The following is a 19970-nucleotide window of genomic DNA, read 5'->3' on the forward strand; positions in this document are numbered from 1 at the left end:
CTTAAGTACTCTAATGCATTGCATGCTTACTTAATGACTCAACTTGCTGGGAGTTTCTCTTCATTCCAGTTCCATTCAGAGGACCTCACTGTTTCCCTTTGTCCTCTGGTCTCTCAAATACGGATCTTTTTTGAACAATCCTTTTCTGAAGATGACTGCAGTTTCTGTTTTGTTCATTATGAAGGAACATTTCTGCTGTTCCTTCATATCCTCAGTAAACCTAGATTTAGTAGAGTGGGCCATGAATTGAGAGAGTGACAACCACTCCTCTCTTGACCCCTGTTTACCCATCTGTAAAATGCACATTGTATCAAATGACTTAGATGGGAAACTATCAGTCACCTGTTACCTACCTGCTCTGGTGGGTATTGGCTTATGCCACCTCAGATATTATCCACAACAGTTTGGTAAGGATTGAAGCTTGGGACCAAGTGACTTGTCTGTGATGAAGGTACTTAGAAACAGACATAGACCCACAACAAATGCCCTATCATTCATCTGAATGAACTCATCAGAATTCATATATATATAGTCTGATAGTCCACCATATTGAAAACCTTCTGTTTCCTTTTATGGATTCTTCCTATTTCTGAAACGATCCCTAATATCCAAGAACTAGCCCCACTTGTCCCTAGAGTATGAAACTAGTCCCCAAGGGAACTGAAGATAACACCTAAGAACATATTCTTTGCTAAGAAACAAACAGATACAGAAACCCAGAAATACTGAATTAATAAATGCTTCCTCTAGTCATAAAAAAGGAACCACAATTGGGAGCAGTCATTTTGAAGTCTGTAAAAGACCAATAAGTTTTCAGGCCAAGAATCACTGGGTCTAAAACACTAGGCTGTGATGTTGGCTATTTTTCAGAGCCAAACATTATTAGCAAGTTCTGCTGCTCATTTGGGTCATCAAAGATGAATACCTTTTCTCCCTTTTTATGCAACCTAGAAAGAATTATCAAAGCCTTGAACATTTGTCCAAATGTCCCGAGAGGAATTAAGCAAGTTACATGCTGAATTAAATCCTTTGGATTAAAGAGAAAATAGGAGCAAACATTGTGAGGAGATTCAAGCAGCCCTTTGGAGTCTGAGTGACTGTGTCCAGGCTGTAAGAAGGCAGATGTAAAAGGCTCAGAACAGCTGCTGTGGGGCTGGAGAATAAACATAACCAAACCTATGGGGCCAGAATCTGCCACAACAAGGCTTGGTCAGAAGATAGTTACAAAGAACAGAGAGGGCTATTATGGAATTGTCCAGTCTCATTTCCTCAGTCTTGAGTGCTCAGACCAAGGCTGCTACTTGGAAAGCTTTAGAAGATCTTATTTTCTTACCAGAAAACAAAGGTTAGGAATTATTGCCTTTGGGTAAACAAAACAACCCAATTATATAATGTTGAAAGCATGGATACAAGAATGAATGAGCAAAATAAATTATTGCTGTCATATGCCAGCCACTATCCATAAGGTGATTGGTTGCTGCCTTTATAATAAGCTATAAAGTTGGCATTTATAATTTCATTGGTAGCTAAGGATAGTAAAAGTTGGAATGATGGAAAGGACTTTATTTCACAATGGGCACTGTATAATAAAGAATTTTTTAATGCAATTATCAACGTGGGCATCAGTAGCTCATTCTTAAAATCCTGGCTACTCCAGAGGCTGAGATCTGAGGACCATTGTTTGAACAGCCAGAACAGGAAAGTGCATCAGACTCATTGCTAATTAAACACCCCAAAAGCCAGAAGTGGAGCTATAGCTCAAGTGACTCAAGTGGATATGCACACACATGCGTGCACACACACACACACACACACACACACACACACAGAGGCATACACATAATCACTATAATTCTTTTTTTCATTATATAGAGAATACTTTATTAGTTTCTGTAATCAAACCCATGTAAATAAGCCCTTACCTATTTAATAGAGTATTTATCCCTGTACAAATGAAAAAAATAAGTTCAATGTTTCTAGACCAATATGGCTTTTAATTTCTGTACAATGTCAATTCAACTTAATCCTTATTTTTAAAAATAATCATCCATATTATACTCCTTTGTATATGCGTTGAGTAGGAATTCAAAGAGTCCATGAACCTTATAAACTCTGACTTCTTGCTACTTGCTGGCTATGAATCCATTGCACAGCTAGGTACAGATGACTGGCTGAGAATTAGAAATACATTCCCAAAGAGATAGTCAAATATATGGTACAGGGGAAAATGAATAGGGGAAATTTGAATAAGACTGTGCCTGGAATGAGCTGCTTTAATGTGGCCCATTATATAACACGAGAGAGGCTGGTGACAAGATTTGTGGCGCTGCCACAAATGAGGTTGGCCAAACAGGAGCTTTTCTTCTCTGAGACTCTTCACTGACCCAGTGAGCCTTTATACCTCCAAATGTCCCTTTCTAGAATAATCAGGATGGATGCCAGTGTCCTCTGGGCTTACCACAAGCTTTCCTGAAAAAATGACTCTACACTCAACTCTTCTTATCAACTCTTCCTATTGACCTCTCCCTTTTACTACTCCACATGATGGGAGTTTTCTTCCCTTTGTGTGTCTGACCCCAGTTCCAACAAAGCTACTAGCATCCTCCATATGTTGGTACAGGCTCATTTCTGAATCGATTGGTGTGAGTCCTCTGAGGCATGTGATTCGGCTGACCTCAATTCCTTCTAGAAACTTCTTGATGGGTTTAGTGGGTGCCATTCTCCTATGTTTTCCATTTTCCCTAGAACTGTTCTTTCTTTGAAAATAGCAACACACCAACAGATTTCTTCCTTCGCCCACTCCTTAGAGTTGATGTACCATAGGAATAGAGTCTTCCTCTCTATCTCCCATCCTTGGCTGGCTTCAGCCATCTCCTAATTTCATGTCCAGAACCATGAAACCTATTTCTGTAGATAAGCCCCTATTGGTGGCAGCAGTTTCCTTCCAGATATTTTACCCAGGAAACCCTTTAGGCTTCTCAGACTCAATGTGACCAGAGTAGACTTTGTGTTTCTTCTGACTCAGCCATAGGCTTCACCATCTTTGTCAGTTCTACTGGTCACACCTTAAAGTACCCATTTGTTTCTAGAAATAACATCAAATATGTATTTGCCATCTAGAAATGAGCTCTAGAAATCATAGGTTAGAAGTTGTAAGAGAAAATCTCGTCATCTGCCCTTTCAGCTTCTAGAGTCTCCCTGCTTTCCTTGGCTCATGGTTTCATACTCCATGGTAAGGATTAACAGAGCATAATGCTCAATTCTCTCTCTCTCTCTCTCTCTCTCTCCCTCTCTCTCTCTCTCTCTCTCTCTCTCTCTCTCTCTCTCTCTCTCTCTCTCTCTCTCTCTCTCTCTCTCTCTCCTCTCCCCCCCCCGCTCTTCTGTCTCTCCACTCTGTGTCAGCAACCATGATTTCTTCTCTGACTCTGATCTTCCCCTTTTACTCATTCTCAGACTTCTCTTTAAAGTGGGTCCACATAGATAAACCAGGATAATTTCTCCATTCCAAAGTTGTTAACTTACAACTTCAAAATTGATCATGTCTTGTAAGGCAACCTCCACACATTTCAGGAGGACATGGATATCTTTGATATAGCAGGTGATGGGTCATCATTTTGCCTGTCTAGTTCTCGATGTTACTTGTTCAACAACAATCCTGTGCATTATTTGGTTGTTTGGACTAACAGCATGCAGACATCTTTGATATTTTTGACAGTCATCTTTGATATTTAGGTCACCATCAAATTTTATGTCTACTAAATCTCTCTTCATTGTTTTCCCTCACTTCCTTTGGTTTTTCTCTGAACTTTTCCCATTGAGGAGGATTTGGAATAATTCAATTCTAGTATTAAACCTTGGGCGGATATATTTTGGAATGACATTTTTTTGTTGTCATTTTAATAGGGAGGGGGGAAAATCACTGTTACAGAAATATATTGTATGCTATTGAAAGAATGCCATGCCAGAGCAGCAAGCTCTGTGGGTGAGAAATTAGAGATTAATCCTGAGTTGTAACTTGCCACTTCCTAACCCTGTTACATCTGGTATCTTATTGAAGTACTCTAATTCTTAGTCTCCTCATCTTCAATATCCATCTTCTAAGTAATCCAGACACTCCAGCTGCAGTGACGTAGATATTTATGCTGCTCATATGTAAGTCATTAGTAACACACTTCTGATTCAGAGAATGAGCCATTATATAAGCAGAGTTAGCCAGAGCCTGGAAACATTTTAATATTTAAAAAAAGCAGCCAAAGCAATCTCGATCCAATGTGTACCAACTTGTCTGTTTCTCAGTGGAGCTCAAATATTTATGAGGTGGGTGCTCATCCTCATTCAGGGATTAAATGGGGAAGGGATTCATACTTTAAGAAAAAAGACCACAAAACTCTGAATACAGCACAAATAATAAAAATGAGAAGGCTTTTTTTGGAGTGAGAAATTAAATCACCACAAATTGCAAATGGTTTCTTTTGGAAATATTATAAAACTCACATGAACATTGAAAGGGAGACTCAGAAAAGAAGTCATCCTGAAGTTTAAGATGGAACAACTTCCCAAGAAATGACTTTCTCTTCTTGTCTACTCCTCTACCTCACCCCCAGAAATCTACACTTCTATTCTTCTTAAATATCATAATCACTCCCACCTCTTCCTAATGCATATAAAATAAGTTTCCTACTTGCAAAATGGGGTGCTAAATATACTCCCAGCAAATGTTACAAATAAATGTCACATGGATTCTGTGGCTTGCTAAGCATTATGCATTCCTGCTGCAAATTTGTTTCAGTTTTGCATTGACAAAAATCTGACTGGTATGGGAATTCATTCAAGATTCCAGACAGAGCCCTGAGGAAAAGAATATCCTCCTTAAAGGACTAGATACATGTACCAAGAGTAGGATGAACTGAGGGATTGCTGCAAGTCCTGGGAAGTGATGGAGCAAACACAATAATAGGTTTTCTTTTGTTTTTAGGAATGACTCTTGAGAATCTCATCAAATACAGCTCTAGATTAAAAAGTCCAATTTCCAGTAAACGAACTGCAGCATTGGACCATGGGGATCCATCATTCCTTTTATCAATCATACCACCCAGAACCCACTCACCTGTAGAATGAAACAACAATGGCTTCTTAAAGGTGCATCTGAGATGTCATCTTGAGAAGAGACCCTACTAAAAGACCCTTGCAACTAGCCTATATGCTAATGATTTTCATATGCTGATGTATTCTCCATAGGTAAAATATATGAGTCTAGAAGCCAAATTGGTGGGAGATAGAAACAGAATGGATCCAATCAACTTGACCCCCAATGACCCACTTGGGGGATTAAGAAATTTTGAAGTCCTAGTTTCCGCAGCCCTAGAAATCCTGCTGCTTCCCCAAGGGTAAATACTTCTACCTGGGGACACAGTGAAGGTCCCATTGAGGTTCAAACTCTGGCATCCACCTGGCCGTTTTGGGATTCCCAAAAAGATTAGCCTGTGAGGATGAAAGTTAACACACTTGTACCAACAATTACTTATTATTACTAAGGAAATCATAAGAAACCAGGCATCAATGTGTCAGTACTTGTTTGACAATCTTAAGCAGAAACAAAATGGCAGGACAGGGTTTCCTTATAATTATTCTTACATGAGATTTACTAACTTTCCTCATGATCTGTATTCTTCAATTTTAGAAAGTGCTCAGCTTTTATCTCTGTAAGTTTTGCTACATCTGTATTTTCTCATTTTAGAACTCAAGCACATCTTAGGAAGTACTAATCAGGGGCCACATTGGGACTTTGGGTCCAGAGAGGTAGAGTGAATTCCAGTCCCAAATGCGAGAATAGACAGACTGTAGTTAGAAAGGAAGACTAAATACTTCTTCCCTCTAATTCTCTACCCAGAAACCATGAAGCAATTCCAACGATTCTGCTCCTTCCCTCTGTTGGGGCAGGTTTTATTTTGAGGTCATACATTTAGGGCATCTTGTGGAATTCCTAATTTCTTACAATGATTTCTGTAATTACATCCCATTGGCCCCATTTGTCTTCCATAGTCTGCCTTTCTGGCCCATTAAAACCAAGAATCTGAATGATGAAAGGAGTGGCATTGATAAAGACATATTGTACTCATAAACAGATCTGTTGCATGGTAGTTCCTTTGTACAACTACTTAAAGTTAATAAGATTATAATTTATTTATTTATTTACTTTCTTTTTTAAGATTATAATTTTTAAAACCATGAGAGTCTAAGATCTAGAATTTGATCAGGACAACCTATACTCTTTTATATCTAGAATTTGATCATGACAACCTATAATGTTTTATATCTGGAATTTGATCAAGACAACCTATACTGGTTTATGATTCTGGAATTGCATTTTCTTGTGATTTACTTTATCCCCTTTTTGTTATAATTTTAATGGATTTCATTATTCTATTTTCGTATATACATATAATATACTTGCATGCATATCTATTTTGTGCTATCTTATAGACAAATGCCAATAAATTTCTCATTTGGGGACATTCTTAAAATTTTCAGTCCCTCTAATTTTTTTTAGTTTGACATGTTTATACAATTAAGTATAACTTTAATAGAAATAGGACCTATCTACAAAAATGGACTCACATCATTAGCTCACTGCATGACCTATTTTCGCAGACGAGCACTTGTACTACCACCACTCAGATCAAGAGAACACTCAGTAGTCTGAAGCCACTTTGAGCTCCTTCCCAGGTGAACAGTGTTAAGGTATGAGACCTTTCTCACAATGGGTCATGCTGGCCCTGCCTTTGACCTTTGGAGTTACAACTGGAGCACCTCCTTTAGAACACTGAATAGAATATATCCACTCAATCCATTTTTCTGAGATCTAGAAAATCTGATTTAGAACCTTAGCTCTGTCATATTCCAACTTTACAAATGAGACTAATTACCACCCCTGTCAAAGACTCAGCTTCTTCGTCCATGAATGGACCACAAGATGCCCTACTGCACAGGTACTTCGAGGCCATGATGGCCTAGCAACTATTCTGATGAAAATCCTGGACATTATCTTATGGATTGAGTCTGAGCTATGATTTGGTTAGAAGGGAGACTGTCCAAAATTGCTAACCAGCTCTCTTTCTCTGGTCATTACAGACATACTGAACAGATCCCATCCAACAAGGAAAGGCCTCTGATCATTGATTCACTAAGATGACAGGGGAGAGGCCACCTCTGACCCAGGCCTGCTGAAGTTTCCCCAAAGGTGAAAGACACAATGCAATACACAGAGTATGTAAAATGTTCATGGACTATGTGACTTTTTATCTGAAGGGTGTAATGAGATTCAATGTGTTTTTGATGTTTGGACTGTTTGTTGAAAGAACTGAAGTTGCATGCATTCAGAAGTGCAAAGTTTCACTCTCGTGCTGTGGCTTGTTGGCTCCTAAGTGACCATGGTGTTCTTTCCAAACCAGACCAACCTACTCCCCTATCAAGAGTGTGCACGGAGTGATTAATGCTCTCACTACATCATTCTGACTCAGTTCAAATATGGATGGATGTGAAGAAAAGGCAAGAGATTTCCATTCCCAAACACTCAGCTTCATATAAGGTCTTCTTTGAGACTTTCTCTGACTTGTAGGTCTCCAAAGAGTTCGTTACTTGCTTTCTGCTGCTCCCTCAGGGGAGCACATGCCAACATTATCTGAAAAGATCTTTCTAGTTGGCTGGGTTTCATGCCACTATTTGTTTACATTCCCAGGAGATGTCCAGCCTTTTGAGCAGAAGAACTGTGTGTTATTCCTTTTGGCAACTCTAGCACCTAGCACTGTGCCAGCCATATAGTAGGTGCTCAACACATGCTTATTGAATCAATCTGAGAAATTTTTAAATGTTGTTTTAAATCTTAAAATTACATTAGCTGGAAAGTGTTTTAAAAGAATGTGTGTGTGTGTGTGTGTGTGTGTGTGTGTGTGTGTGTGTGTGTGTGTGTGTGCACAAATGCACATGCAACAGCCTAGAGCTTAAATTCAGGGCCTCTGCCCTGTATCTGAGTTTGTTTGTTTTTCTTCAAGGCTCTAACTCTGCCACTTGAGCCACAGCTCTACTTCCAGCTTTTGGGTGGTTAATTAGAGCTAAGATTCTCACAGACTTTCCTGCCTGAGAGTTGGTTTCAAATGGCAATCCTCCTGAGTAACTAGAAGTATAGGCATAAGCTACCAGCACCCGGCCAAAAGTGAGATATTTTTAAATGTCAAGGCATTATTAACAAATTCTAATTAAAATTGAGGTCATCATGGTAAGCAAAATAAACCAAACTCAGAAAGACAAATATTGCATGTCTTCTCTCATACATGGAACGTAGACCTAAAAAAATCTATAACATAAGTTTAAAAGACGGAGCATTCTCCACAGTCAATGGAGCAAGACAAAAAGAGAGGGTGATGGGGGTAAATGTGATCAGGATATATTATATGCAATTATGAAAATGGAATAATGTAGCTCATTGAAATTTTTAAAGGGAAACACAACAAAGAGCAATACAGGGATGAATATGATTGAAATATAGTATATGTATGTATGGAAATAAAACAAAGAGATCTCTTTATACAATTAATCTATGCCCATAAAGTTGGATATGTGAATGGAAGAATAGATGGGCATGGGAGTGGGTAGCTTAGTGATGGATGAAGGTATATAAAGACATGACAAGGAATTTAAAGGACTTAGATGAACATTTTCTGCTTTCCAGTCCAGTGTTATATACTCCAGCATACTACTCCACCCTAAAGTAAAATACTTTAAGTTCCCTGGGTTGAACCTCAAAATTCTCTATATCATTTCTTGTTCATTTGGTTTTGTTTTAATCTGTTTTTGCTGGGTTCTGGTTGGCTCACACCTGAAATACTAGCTACTCAGGAAGCTCAGTTTTGAGGATTCTAGTTCAAAGCCATCCAGGGCAGACAAATCTGAGAGACTCATCTCTGGTTAACCACCAAAAAAGCCAAAAATTGAGTAATGGCTCAAGTGTTAAGAATGCCAACTTTGAAAAAGCTAAGGGACAGTGCCCAGGCCCTAAGTTCAAGCCCCAGTACCAGCACACACACACACACACACACACACACACACACACACACACACACACACACACACACACACACACACACACACACACACACACACACACACACACCACACACACACACAGAAACAAAAACAAAGCAACAAAAATAAAACTGCTCTCATTACCATAGTCCAAAACTCTCATTTGTAATGTTTCTTCAGTTTAGACATTCTCATCATCTTATTCAGTGTCTCATAGGCCAGAGAAACTGGAAAGGAAGAATAGGAAATCTCTGCAGATGTTATTTCTAACCCTAAAATATAAAATGTAGCCTCTGTTTATCTACTCAGCAAATACTTCGTGGATGCCTGCTATGCCAAATAATAGCACCAAATATTTGGTTTTTAATCAATACTTGGTTTTAAATTTAATACATTTTATTTTATTTTCTCTTTCTTGGTGGAGCTTAAATTCTCTTGGGGTTGTAGGGGATGAGAGACAAAAGCTAAAAACAATAAGCATAATGGATCAATTATTTCGGCTAGACAGTGATAAATGTTTTTCACATAGTTATTTGTAAAGCCAACCTATGGTCTATTGTTATGGAAGCCTCAAGAGATACAGATAGATTTTCATGCGGTTCATGCTTTTTAAAACGTCATTGTTTTTCAAATTTTATTTTTATTTTCTATTTGTTTGTTTAGGCAATACTGGGTTTGATTCAAGTCCTCCCGTTTGTGAGGCAAGTGGTCTATCACTTGGGCCATGTCTCCCAACCTAACCCTTTAAAAGTTTCAAATTTTACTTTCACATTTTTTACCTGGGGCAGTTCTTAGACCACAGTTCTCCAGATCTCCACCTTCTGACTAGCTGGGATTACAGGTATGAGCCATCATGTATGGTTCAAAGTCTATTTTTAAGTTGTTTTCTGCTCACGTATAGGACTAGAACTTGGTTTCTACATTGATCTTATATCCTGCAATGATCCTAAATCTAGCCATTCCCGATAGCAGTTTTTTTCAGATGCTTAGAGAGTTCCTCATACATGCTTTGCAAATAAATGTGTTGATTTGTTTCTTTAAGAAAAACGTGTTATAGACATCACAGCAGAGCAGGGGGTCTGAGGGTGCTGGAGATGACATCTGAACCCTAGCAGCTCTGGAATAAGTCATCTGGCCAGTTGGCAGTGCTGCTACATAACCTACTAAAGAATTTTCACCTCAGGTGGATTCTAAGAGAAAGTACCCCATGACAGGAAGGGTGAGGTGGGGGTTGGGGACAGAAAAAGAAGGAGATAGGAAAAGGAAGGGACTTGGGGAAATGAATTCTCATTTGTAGATATGCCCAGCTTTTTTTCTGAATCTACTTACCCTTTCTTAGCCTTCTCCTATAGAGATCAGTAGGGCTCAAGTTGGATAAAAGCAGCTTATGTAATAGGATGCTATGGACTGAGGTTCAGGAGAGAGATTTCTAATCTAGTTCTAAACCCAGCCTCCTGTCAATTCATTTTCCTTCTTGAGTGCCTCTTTGACCTATCTGTAAATCATTGGGAAAAGAGACAGAATGACTTGTATTTTCTAAGCTATAGTTCAGACCCCACCCCCACCCCAAGATTCTACAAGTTGCATATGTTTGTAGTATTGGGGAGAAGGGTTTCTTCCTGAACTCATGTGGTGACACATCAGTTCTTTGAATAATTACAGCTTCTTGGCAGTTTTATAAGCATTCTCACTTTATTATCTTGAAACTCACATCAGATTTCTAAGTTGCAATGCAAATGGCCTTCGCTTAATATTAGGAAACCTTCTTTGAGCTTCCCGCTCCCTGCCATCTATAGCTGTAATTGTCTCTTCGAAGAAGAGACTTCTTAATTACAAGATCATGCACTATGAAGGAAAACTAAATCCAGCAGATGGAACAAGTAAGAGCTATGTGGTGCATGGCTGTGTGTGCATGTATGCAAAATTATGTCTAATTTTGAGCCTATTAGTCAGAAGCCATTTAAAATTCTTAACTAGATTATATGACCAAGATCAACCCAGACTTGGCAGAATCCATCTCTAAAAGCTGTCTTTTGCAATTGAAGCACTTAAACAGAACTGTTTGTTAGAAGTTCTTATGCTCATCTCCATAGTGATTTTTCATGTTTCTTCACTGGGAAGGCAGTAGGAGAGGAGTCCCTTGATGATGAACTACAGGGGAAGGCAAAACAGTGTTTTGGGTGTTTTATCTGTAAACACTTTAGAGGAAGCCATTGCATTACAAGACTCTCAAAGTGTTTATGGAAAAATGACTGTAGACAATATTTTTCTGTGTGCGTATGCCAGAACTGAGGCTTGAATTCAAGACATTGTGCTCTTACTTGACCCTTTTGCTCAATGCTGGCACTCTGCCACTGGAGTCACACCCCTATTTCAAGCTTTCTGTTGGTTAATTAGAGATAAGAGTCTCAAGGACTTTTCTACCCAGGTTATCTTCAAACCACTATCCTCAAATCTCAGCCTCCTGAGTAGCTAGGTTTATAGCCATGAGCCAAGAATGCCTGGCTTCAAAAATAATCTACCTCTAAAAACCCCTCAGGACCAAAACCAAAACAAACAAAAAGCTGCCCTTCCAAAAAGAAGTGTTGATTTTGGACTTAAAGCAGGCTTTTTCCTGTTTATGGCCTCCATTTCCTCAGCCACAGTGGTAGGCCATCAGGTGGCACCGACAGTCACAATGTGGATTTCATCTGAATATTACCGAAATACTGGAGCAACTTCCAGCACTTGAGAGCATGAGTTAGACTGCAGAGATCCAAGTGACCTCCTGAGGCTCGTGGAACAAAGAAGAATGAAGATGGCTTCCAACAGGTGAGGTAACCCACTGAAGAAACAGGGTAGGTTATGGTGTGTAGATAAGACATTTGCTGTGTCTCTAAGGATGACGCCACCATTGCCCAGACCACAGGAGAAGGAGTGGTGCTAGAAACTTCCAGAGAAGAGCTGAACTCCCTCTTTAACCAAGAGAACAGAGTACTCTGATCTGTTGGTATCAATCTTCCTACCTTATCCCCTGTAATAGCCATAGAAGAGAAACCTGGCCTAGAGAAGCTTCCAGAACTCTAACTTCCAAAATCAGAAAAAGACTCGTGTGAGAGGCTGGGTGGGAGTTTGTTAGTTGATGCCTAAGCCCTTCACCATTCCCTGAGCTTTGGGAAATAAATATTTCATGGGCATGCCTAGGACTAGTAGGTAAAGTGGCAGACAATACGGTTTTCCCTTTTTCTCCCCATCCCCTAACTCCTTTTCTGCCGAGGACATGCAGGACTAAATCAGGAGTGGTCGAGGCCACTCCTCCCCCTTGGCTCAGCCTCTTCAAATCAGTGTCCAGGAGTCCAGACTCCTGTTGATGTCCCAAGCTCTGATTATGCCAGGAACTGGAACCGGAGCTGGGGGACAGTGTGTGGCTCTCGCTGTGGGTGGGTTGCTCACTACCTTTGTGGGAACTATAATAAGGCTACTCTTCACCCACAAATGGCCCCCAAAGTCACCTCCCTGGTTTATGTTCACAACCTGGAAAACTACCACTCCTGGAATATTCCAGAAGAGCTGGAAGTGGCCTGACATAGAAAAGAGATTTTTGGTTCCTGGCCTCTGCTTCAGACCGAGGTGCTGCTGCCTACCACAAAGGAGCAGTATCTATGAAGATGCCCCATGTTTTGGTGAATGGATCTGCAAAGGAAACCAAAATAAGATAATCAGCTGGAGATAGTTTCTAGTTTCGACCTATGTATGTCAAACTGGTTCTCCAACTGGGTGAGCTGAAATTTTTGATTGTGTATATTTCCTCCACACTAATTTTTCTTTTAAAAGATGATTGTAGCTGGGTGCTGGTGGCTCACACCTGTATTCCTAGCTAATCAGGAGGCTGAGATCTGAGGATCCTGGTTTGAAGTCAGCCCCGGCAGGAAACTCTGTGAGACTATTATCTCCAATAAACCACTCAAAAAAAAGCCAGAAGTGCACTGTGGCTCAAGTGGTAGAGTATTTAGCCTGGAACAAAAGAAGCTCAGGGATAGCACCCAGGCTCATAGTTCAAGCCCCAGGACTGGCAAAAACAAACCAACTTAAAAAAAGAAAAGTTTGGCTAGAAGATATCTTGCCCCTAAATGGCTCTGAATCCTATACCAATGAGAGAATAGGAAAAATCCATTTTGATTAAACTGAGTACTGGTGAGCCAGCTCAATGAATAGTGATTAAAAATGTATTTTATTTGTAAAAATAATTATATTATAACTGTCTGTTGAACAACTTTGTGTCTAGTAATTAGTTCATATAAGAAATAGCCAATTTAGTGGCTTCCCATGTCTTTCATAGCCTTTAAGGCTCTTCTTAACCTAACCTCTTGGCTAGTTCTTTCCCTCCTTTTCTAATAAGCTTAATGTTAATAACTGATGTGTGATCTATCATGACAGTATTTCTCACTGAAGTCAAATCATAGTCATTAAACCAGAACTTATTCTGGCTTTAGCTTTAGACTCAGGATACTGCACTTTTAAGTTTTATCTTCATTGATAGCATCCTCTCCATTTCTTTAAGATGATCAACAAAACGCTAAGCCAAGTTCTAATTGGTAGCACTTGTCAGTTTCTGTGGTATAAATTGTCCACTGTCATTGATTCTCACCTTCCACCATGGCGCCATTGACACAAAAGTGGGAAAAGCTGGATAGTAGCCACTGATAAACATAGTGTCTGCTGCATCTCCACTGCTACTTCAGTGAGCACAAGAGTACAATTAGGAATTTTTTTAAACATTTTTAACGTGTTTAAGTTTATGTAAATTGTAATGTCTGGAAGTGGTACTGTGGCTCAAGTGGTAGAGTGCTTGCTTTGAGCTAAAGAGCCGAGGGACAGCACCCAGGCCGAGTTCAAGCCCTCCAAGCAACAACAACAACAACAAATTATAACGTCTGTCTAAGATATGGCTTATAAACCTCCTTAAAGTTGGCTCTGTTTAGTCACTTCTGGAACACACTGCTATCTTCACCAGAGCCAACTGTATAGATACACTGGAAGATTCATTAAATCTACTTCCCCATCTGCACTGTGAGCCTGGCTGAATCTTTGAGCTCCTTTCCAGGGCTGATACTCCAGATGACCGCTGATTCTTAGGACATGTGAGGAAGCATGCATGCATGTGCGTATGTATGTGTGTGTCTTTTAGACCAGTGTAGGAAACTCAATCATTTCTAGTGTAGATAGACGAGCAGACAATGAACAGTGATGGGGAACAGCATTTTCTCATCAGGCTTGCAGGGCTGCACTGTCCCCTTGGAGGACTGACCCCTCCATGATCCATCTTCCTTCCTCTGCTTATGCTTCAACATTGTGCAGCATGAGCTGGCTTCAGAGCCTTGTAGTTTCCTAGGCCTGGGCCACTCCCCATCCAGAAACCCACGTGGCTTCATTTTTCATTCCCCCCAGAGCCCTTGAGCAAGGCCCTCCCCAGGTTGACTTTGTGAAATAGTAGCTTATTTCCTTTCATCTCCCTACCTGAGTTTATTTTTCATCATTGCAATAATCACTTGGTATTAAGTCCCAGAACTTCTCATTTCTTTGCAACTGACTCTGCCATTAAAATGTAAGCTTCATGAGTCCAGGGACTTTAGTACCACCTGGATTTTTGTTGTTGTTGTTGTTGGATGTGGGGCTTGAACTCAGTGCCTAGGCATCATCCCTGGGCTCTTTTGCTCAAGGCTAGTGCTCTGCCATTTTGAGCCACAGCACCATTTCCAGTTTTGGAGCAGCTAATTGGAGATAAGAGTCTCATTGATACTTTTCTGCCAGTCTGGCTTCAAACTGTGATCCTCAGATTTCAGTCTCCTGAGTAGCTAGGATTACAGGCATGAGCCATCAGTGCCCAGCACCAGCTGGATCTTTAAAACCTGGAATGAGTCTAACATACAGAAGCCTTGTAATGAGTAGCTGTTAAAAGTTTAATTATTTTTAACACTTGCTAATTTTCAGAATGCCATAAGTGCTATCATGTATAATATCTCAAAAATGCTTTTCTAAGTCCTCTCTTCATCTTCCCTTTCCACATCTCCTTCCCTGTCTTCTCATCTACTAGTAGAGCTCATTGTCTCATTAGCTATGATTTCACAGTGTGCTTTCTGTGTGTTTGGGGTTTTTTAACCCCAAATCATGCTGTCAAATTACATCAATGTCTTCTTGTACCTATTCTCCCTAGATTTTATTTTCATGAAGGGTAGTGGTATGTTTTTTTGTCCATCTGTTTTCCCAGGGTTAAGCCAATTCCCAGATACATAGCAAGGGATCCTCAAAATGTTTATTGAATACATGAATATGGATGAACAATGTTCCAGACAGAGAACAGAATGAGCTGAGAAAGGGAGAAGACAAGCCTGTACTTTGGGGATCTTTCAGAGGCAGTGTAATTAGAAATGGAATTTGGGATGGTGATTTTGAACATAGTTTCTACCACTTACAAATTCTTTTTTTTTTTTTGGTTGGTCATGGGGCCTGAACTCTGAGCCTGGGTACTGTCCCTCAGCTCTTCAGCTCAAGGCTAGCACTCTACCACTTGAGCCACAGCACCACTTCCAGCTTTTTCTGCTTATGTGGTGCTGAGGAATTAAACCCAGGGCCTCATGCATGCAAGGCAATCACTCTACCACTGAGCCACCTTCCCAGCCCCCATTTACAAATTCTTTAGTCTTCATTAATTTGCTCATATCCAGTTTTGATGTTCCCTCTATAATACAGAGTTATTATTTCATCTCTCACAGAACTAAGCAATATAGTATAGGTAAGTGTCCCTATGATACAAACTAGCACCACTTCCACGGGTGTGGCAATTAACATAACTAGGATTATTATCCTGGGGAAGGGTGACAGATGGGGACAGAAATGCTGATTGCTCAAGTACCTCTGTAATAGATTTCTCTATTAGTTTTTTCTGCCACTTTCATGTGTCTGACAACACATACAATTCCCATCCTGTGAGGGCCCTTCAAATTTGCTTTAGTTCTGATGGTTCCTTCAGTCTTAACTGCAAGATCCACCCAAGACTCTCTCTGACTACATAAGGAAAGCCTTTATTCTATGGATCTCTTTGGAACGAGACACACAGATTTCTCCACTGGCTCCTTCTTCAAGTTGAATTATTTGCTGAATAACAACACAATCTTCCCAGGCTGTGGGAAGAGTGGCTATCCTCAGATCAACATTTAAAAAGTGTTTTCAACTGTCCACTTCTGTTTTAGTTTAATTTTTTTTCCTCAAGAATTCTTCTGTGGGATCCATTTCTAACCATATCTAACAATCACAAAAAAGATTTCTTGCTGGGCGCTGGTGGCTCACGCCTGGAATCCTAGCTACTCAGGAGGCTGAGATCTGAGGATCCCAGTTCAAAGCCAGCCCGGGCAAGAGAGACCATGAGACTCCTATCTCCAATAAATCACCAGAAAACCGGAAGTGGCGCTGTAGCTCAAGTGGTAGAGCGCTAGCCTTGAGCTGAAGAGCTGAGGGACAGCGCCCAGGCCCAGAGTTCAAGCCCCACGACCGACAAAAAAAAAAAAAAAAAAAAAAAGATTTCTTTACATCTAAGCATGGATTCTGCTTGAGACACGTTTAACGGGTGCTAATTAATCACACTGCCTCCCACTTGAGTTCTGAATCCATAGGGCAGGACACACTGGAGTCAAACATGGATTGAAGTTGTGGAGGTGGGAGGGAAGGGAGGGTAGGAGAAAAACAAAGGAGGAAGTAACAATGCTTGATAGGAAATGTACTCATTACCTTGCTTATGTAACTGTAACCCTTCTGTACAGTATTTTTACAATGAAAATGTATTTAAAAAACATGGATTGAAATCACAGTATTAATGATAGGCAATGTCTCTGGGAAATATGAGACTGGATTCCTAAAAGCTTCTGTTCTTTTTCTTGCATTCTGGATCTTGGGACATCCACCGGAGGTGAGCTGGGTCTGACAAGGACCAAGTATATGGAACATGATCACTTACCTTGTTGAGAATGGACAATTCAAGAGGGGCAGAATATTCAGGAGTAGTATTGTGTATCCAAGTCCAAAGGAGAAATGGCCAATGAAGATAACTTTCACTGTTTCATCAATCAGACAGACAGGTGCCAAGGAGCCATATTTCTAGCTGGCAAAAAAAAAGGAGCAAGGGTTTTCTCTTGCCTTTATCCTGCCCAAGCAGACATCTTTTTAGAATATATCTAATATCTATATCCAACTCTTTTTAATCATCCTGTTATTATGCCTCTTGGTGTCACTATTTGTGTCAACCTATTTCCAGATGCTATCAAAATTCCTATCAGAGATTCCCAATAAATAGGTCTTACAGCCAGAACTCTATGAATATCAGAATGTTTTTCCAGCAGTGGAAAATCTTCTCCACACTATCTGATGAACACCTTGTGACCTGCTCCGAGCTCTTCTTTCTCACTTAGTAAACAAGGAGTCCACTTCTCTACCCTGAATGATTACTTTGTCTGGCCCTATCAGTGTTCATTCACTTGAGCCAACAACACAGGTTAAGAACATTCTTAATTATATTCCATCTTTCCCAGGGGCTTACTCTCAAGCCAATTTAAAGCAGGACAACTTAATGGGTATGTATCCCAGTCAGTCATAGACCTAAAATATTAATTAAATTGCTGAACACTCTGATCCTTCCAGTGTACTCAAGGGAGAAGAACACAACGAAACAAAATCATAGCTCTTGAGAAAAAGTCCAGACTACAGTTTGGGGACTGTAGGGAGACACAGCAGAGACATAAGGACCAGTGTGGTCTCAGTGGCCAAGAGAGGAAAGAGGAGGTTTGCTTTACAGGAAAGAGAAAGGTAAGGTGATCTGCTGGGGATAAAGGGGACCTGTCACATCACAAGTGCCCTTTGGCACCTACCAACAAAGATGGTGACAATGCTAATAACCCCCTGTGCAATATTATATGGTGGCTCCCTTCTTTTCCTGGGCAACTCTGAATCTACTACAGATATCTTGGGTAATTAGAGAGGCAGCTGACATTAAGTAGACCAAGCACTGATACTGAAGTCCATTTTTGGTGCTTCCATCCTTTAGAGTTGTGACCTTGGGCAAATCAACTTACCTCTCTGAGCCTTGGCTTCCTCAGTCTGAAAGATAAGTGTAATGGCATGCATGTCACAAGGTGGTTATGCTGCTCAGATGGGACTCAGGATACATAAATGGTTTGGAAACGGAAGTGCTACACCAACTGGAAATGCTATGGTTGCTAATAACTCCTGAAAGACATAGAGAGGGTGAGTGAGCCATACTTTACTTATTTTACAGGTGAGAACACAGAGATACAGGAGCCATAGAGACTGCACTGCCGGAAAGTATTGTGGTGGAACCGAATCTCATTTACTAGCTGTGTAACTTAGGAGAAGTTGGTTTTTCTGCACTTCAGTATTTTCCTATAAAATTGGAGTTCTGAAATTGCCTGATATATTAGCTGGCAACTAATATGTGCTCAAAAATGGTGGCTATTGTAATTATTTAATCAAGTCTGCCCATAGAAGCAGGTTTGTTCCAGCCATCTTTACTGACAGTTTAAGATTTGATTTTTTCTGGTTTTTTTTGTTGTTTGTTTTGTTTTTGTAAGATTATGGTATGAACAGTTCTAAACTACTTTTACTTCCTGGGTCAATTTGTTTTTCTATGTAAAACAACTCAAAGGAAAGGAAAGGAAAGAAAGGAGAGTTTGACAAACAGGAACCATTTCCCTTTTGATAGTCATTTTTAGCAAGGCTGAAAGGACAGGTTAATTATTATTGGTTATCTATTACACAGAACAAAACAGTGTCCCCCACTGTTTAAAATAAGTGCTTCATAAAGAAAATTTTGATGTGGTATGAACAATGGATGTTGGAAACCAAAAGGCTCAGAGTGGAATAATAGCACATCCTGATTCTTCCTGTGTTCTATCACAAACAGCAAGAAGGAAGAGCTTAATTGAAGCTGTTAGATCATGAGTAGACCCCAACAGTCTAACACTAAAGATCTCATTTTCCGTCATCTACTGCTGGTCTCTTTTCCTTTTCCTCCACACTCTTTTTCACACAAGAGGGAGGGAGGGATGGAGGGAGGGAGGGAGGGACAGAGAGAGAGAGAGAGAGAGAGAGAGAGAGAGAGAGAGAGAGAGAGAGAGAGAGAGAGAATGTAGTTTCAAATGTTCTGAGCTTCCTGAGAAAGGTAGCTCTGGGTATCAGCATTTAGATCCAGCTCTAAGGAGTGAGCTTAGCTTTGATCTGGGCCAAAAATAATGCATGTGTGCATGTGTACTTGTGTCTGTGTGTATATGCATACAGGTGTTTATGTTTGTGTCAATATGTTCTCATGCATACCATTGATCCTTCCTAGAGCCATACTTGCTGCCAAACAGAACAGCTGAGGAAAGCAGAGAAGGCCAGAGTTGAGGGAGTGATCCTGACTCCAGGGGCCAGTTCTAGCTGCTCCTATAGCTCCTTCTTCCTGAGATTCTTCCTTTCCCTCGTGACCCAGTGAGCATCTCCTTCTACTCTCCAGACAACTGGCCTCTGCCACAGAAGCCATTCCTAGACTCTAGGATTTTGTCAGTCCTCAAGTCTTCTGCTACTGACTCCAAACCAGTTACACGCCTCTCCCTTGAGCAAATCATTCCTTTTCTAGCCTTTCTTAGAGGCATGATTTTACATTCACTAGGGTGATGGATCAGTGTGTCTGACTCACTAGACCAAAAGCCTCATGTGAACATTGATAACATGTGACTTTTATTTGTGTGCTCAGGCCCATGGTAGATACCAAATATATTTAAGTAAATGCATGCATGAATGAATGAGTGAATGAGGAATAAATAAATGCACCAATCATTTACTGTGTCCATTAGTGATCTTAA

The 19970-nt window shown here is 40.3% G+C and overlaps 1 long non-coding RNA gene across 2 annotated transcripts in view; it reads right to left on the bottom strand.

Annotated features, from left to right (window-relative positions):
- The window catches only part of LOC138816276 (uncharacterized), a 141452-nt gene that overhangs the window by 117545 nt on the left and 3937 nt on the right, over positions 1–19970 (bottom strand). Inside the window, exons 2-3 of one of the 2 annotated variants that reach the window (XR_011368603.1) lie at positions 18183–18336; positions 17072–17211 (exon numbers count right to left, since the gene is read on the bottom strand). This is a non-coding gene — a long non-coding RNA (uncharacterized lncRNA). Of the gene's footprint in view, positions 1–17071; positions 17216–18182; positions 18337–19970 lie in introns of both variants that reach the window. The other variant, XR_011368602.1, reaches the window with a different exon arrangement.

The sequence above is a fragment of the Dipodomys merriami genome, unplaced genomic scaffold (assembly GCF_024711535.1).
Source record: "Dipodomys merriami isolate MVZ:Mamm:240054 unplaced genomic scaffold, mDipMer1.0.p SCAF_11, whole genome shotgun sequence".
Lineage (NCBI taxonomy): Eukaryota > Metazoa > Chordata > Mammalia > Rodentia > Heteromyidae > Dipodomys > Dipodomys merriami.